Genomic DNA, 3,652 nt, shown 5'->3' on the forward strand with positions numbered 1-3,652 from the left:
GCGTCTTGTGCGTTTGTGCTCTCTGTCATTCATCCACTGTGAAGTAGAAGCTCACACATGAGGGAGGGTGATTGACAGGTCACTGAGAAGGGCTGTCTGGAGTAAAGTTCCCAGTTCTAGGCAGTAGCCCCAGGGGCCCTGTTTGTATGCCACGATCCTCCCCGACTTCCATAGCTGGTTGCTAAGGGCAGGCCTAATTCTAACCTGAGCCAGATAGAAGTTGGGAGGTTGCATGGAGAGACACAAACACTGAGTGGCATCCTGGTTCAGGGCTTCTAGTGTGACTCTCTGTGGAGGAGGTTATCGGAGATGTCCTATTTACTTCCCCCACCCCCTTAGGCTTTTTGAGACAGGGTTTCTCTATGTAGCCCTGGCTGTCTTGAAACTCACTTTGTAGACCAGGCTAGCCTTGAATTCAAGAGATCCACCTGTCTCTGCTTCCCACATGCTGGTATTAAAAGATGTCCACTACTGCCACATTGCAAGATGTTCTATTTCCTGGGTAATAGTTTGTTTTAACCTGTGTATTCTCCACATTTCAGTCTAATCCCTTTTTTTAAAAAAAAGACAGAGACTCATATAGCCCAGGCTAGCTTCAGACTTACCATCCTTAAGCCAAGGGTGACCTGGAACTCTTTATCTTCCTGGATCACAGGCATGTACCATCAGATCTAGTTTGGGGTTTCTTTTTAAAACCCAGAGATCCTGGCAGCCAAGGCAGCATCTGAGACACCGATGCACTGACCCGTTTGAAGCCAAAGTTGTGAACTTATGAGCCAAAGAAATCATCACACCAGAACCAGTTCTAAATCTCCCTCAGTTAGTAGAACAAACTGTTTGCTCCAAGCCTTTCCCCTTGAGTATCCCTAATCTAGCTGGATCAGACTGAATCTGGAGCCCTTGTGATACGACGGTTCAGCAAGCTCTTTAAGGCAGCTGTCTGCAGTTTGTTGATTGATGAAGCACAAGGCCAACCAATAAAAGGCGCCCTGAGCTGGACTGAGAGTTTGTATGACGTGTTTGTCTTCCTTCGGCTCCCCCATCAATAGCACTGTCTTCTTTGCTCCTAGAGGTAGATTGGCAAGAAGAGGAAGGAGTGAGAAGTTATTGGCCCCTGGCTCAATTACCATGCTGCGATAGTAAATAGTAAATGTGTACAGAAAGCTTGCCCATGTCGACATTTTTTCAAGTGGCGTATGCTTGAATTAGCCCCCAGTCCCAAGGATCCATGGATGTGTGCTCCAAGTTAACTCTAGTTTGGGGGTGATTGACATTATGGCTTACTGGTCAGAAGAAAGGATTCTGGGGATTAACTGGAGATCCCATTTCATTTCGAGTCCCAGGTCACTGACCTGTGTATGCACATCCCTATTTCACGGTTTATATCCTCATTTGCAGCATGGGAGCACTGGCTCCCTGCCCTGGGGTCTAAGTGTTCCTATGGTTGCAAGGATCAGGGAGAATCATTCCAAACCCCTCGTGGTTTAAGCGTGTCCCTAAGGGTTCGTGTGTTGAAATTTTAATTCCCATTGTGAGATAGGAGGAGGGCAGAATGTTAATCAAGCCATGATGTTTAGGGGTAGGACGTTTGGGCAGTGACTGCTTAGATAGAGACATCAGTGTAGACCTCTGTGGTCCAGTCCTGGTGACTTTATAAGAAGAAAGGAGACCCGAGTGCAGGTACACCTGAGCTCCCTGTCTGTCACCTTCCTTGAACCATCTTGAAACTACAAGAAAGAAAGTTACCACCAGATGCTGCTCCCTTAACCTTAAATTAGAATTGTTAGCCAAAATATGGATCTGGGAGTAGGGGGAGAGGGAGAGGGTCTCATTGTGCCTCCCCACCCAGTTGACCTGCAACTTACTATGTAGAACAGACCAGCCTTGAACTCAAGAGATCCCCCTGCCTCTGCCTCCCAAGTGCTGGGATTAAAGGTGTGGACAAGTATACCCTGCTAGACATATTCCCTCTATAGGGAGGGTTATAAGCATCACATATTTCATTATACAGACTACTACTGGTCCATCAAAACACTAAATGAAAAGGGAATCTGTCTTGGGAAAAAATAGATTAGCTCACCCATCAGAGGCTATAAAGATACAAATGTAATTCTTGTTATATCGCTTAATATACAGTGTACTTCCTGTTTATCAATAAATTTGATAAACAATAACCAAATCAATAGATGTGTAGGTCTTGGAGCACGACAGAAGATCAGTTGTGAACTCCATCTTGAAGTGACTAGCATTGCAGCTGGTACTTTGGAAATGGCTTCTTTGCTGGAGCAAGTCTGATAAGTAGCTTCCAGTCTAACAACTTCACTACGATCCATGTTGAATTGCACAGTCTATCAGCAGGGACAGGAAAACCTTTATGTCCGTCCCAAGATTTGTCCAAGAGGACCGGTAATGTCTCACTGGGTCATGAGATGGGACATTAGTTCACTATACGTATGCAAAGCAGGAAGTGCCGTACATTCTATAGATGCTCCGTCCGGTAAGATGCAAGTGTGCCAGAGATTGGGATCCAAGTCTCAGAAACAAAGGGACTCAATGTTGTAGTCAATAAATAGTATATACTGATAAAAACGTAAATAAAAACAATATAGAGACTTGGCAAAAATTCCTAGATTGAGCTAGCAACTCTAGTGTGAAGAACCAATTGCTACATATCTCTTCTACAAGAGAGGATGATACTGCTGGCTGTGGTGGTGCAGGCCTGTAATGGGAAGGCTGAGGCAGGAGATCTGAATTTGAAGCTAGCCTGGACTATGTAGTTCCAGCCTAGGCCGGCTTGGGTTACACCTAAGGTAAGGGCCTTTTTAAAAAGAAAAGTGGGAAAGAGAAGAAAGAAGAAAGGGAGAGAAAGCGAGGAGAAGGGAGAGGAGAGAGAACCTTGTGTTGTCTGGATTTCTGAGATGACATACAATAGACAGACATCTTTATCAGTTGACCTAAAAGGCTGCCAACCCAAAATCAACCTCTAGGACAGTGGTTCTCAATCTTCCTAATGATGCAACCTTTAATACAGTTCGTTATATACAACATACAGGTCTAGAAACAGTGTGAGCAGTTCCCCTACTGTGCCTTAAAATATCCCATTCCTAGACAATGTTCCTACCAGTCTGTCCCTTTGCCACTGTGGAGTGTTATCATCCAATGATCTGACAAGGCAGAGGCAGGAGGATCTCTGAGTTTGAAACCAGCCTACTCCATAGAGTAAGTTCCAAGCCAGCCAGGGATACACAGAGAAACTCTGCCTTGAGAAGCCAAATTATGAGGAGAGGAGGAGAAGAAGAAAAGAAAGGAGGGGGGAGAAGAAGAGGAGGAGGAGGAAGAGGAGGAGAAGGAAGAGGAGAAAGAGGAGGAAGAGGAGGAAGAAGAGGAAGAGGAGGAGGAGGAGGAAGAAGAGGAAGAGGAGGAGGAGGAGAAAGAGGAGGAGGAGGAGAAAGAGGAGAAAAGGCCATCTTTGGTTTGTAGACGTTGAGTGATACGTACTGCCAGTTGGAAGGGCATACAATGTTGTTTATCAGATCCCTGCCCAGGGATGCCTGGAAGAACAGAGAAGGGCAGATCTCAGTGGGCAGGACTGTAAGTAATGTTCCTTATCAGGTACTTAGACTTGAAGGATACATGACCAGAGGTCAAGATC

Source organism: Rattus norvegicus, chromosome 7 (assembly GCF_021556685.1).
Source record: "Rattus norvegicus strain SHRSP/BbbUtx chromosome 7, alternate assembly SHRSP_T2T, whole genome shotgun sequence".
Lineage (NCBI taxonomy): Eukaryota > Metazoa > Chordata > Mammalia > Rodentia > Muridae > Rattus > Rattus norvegicus.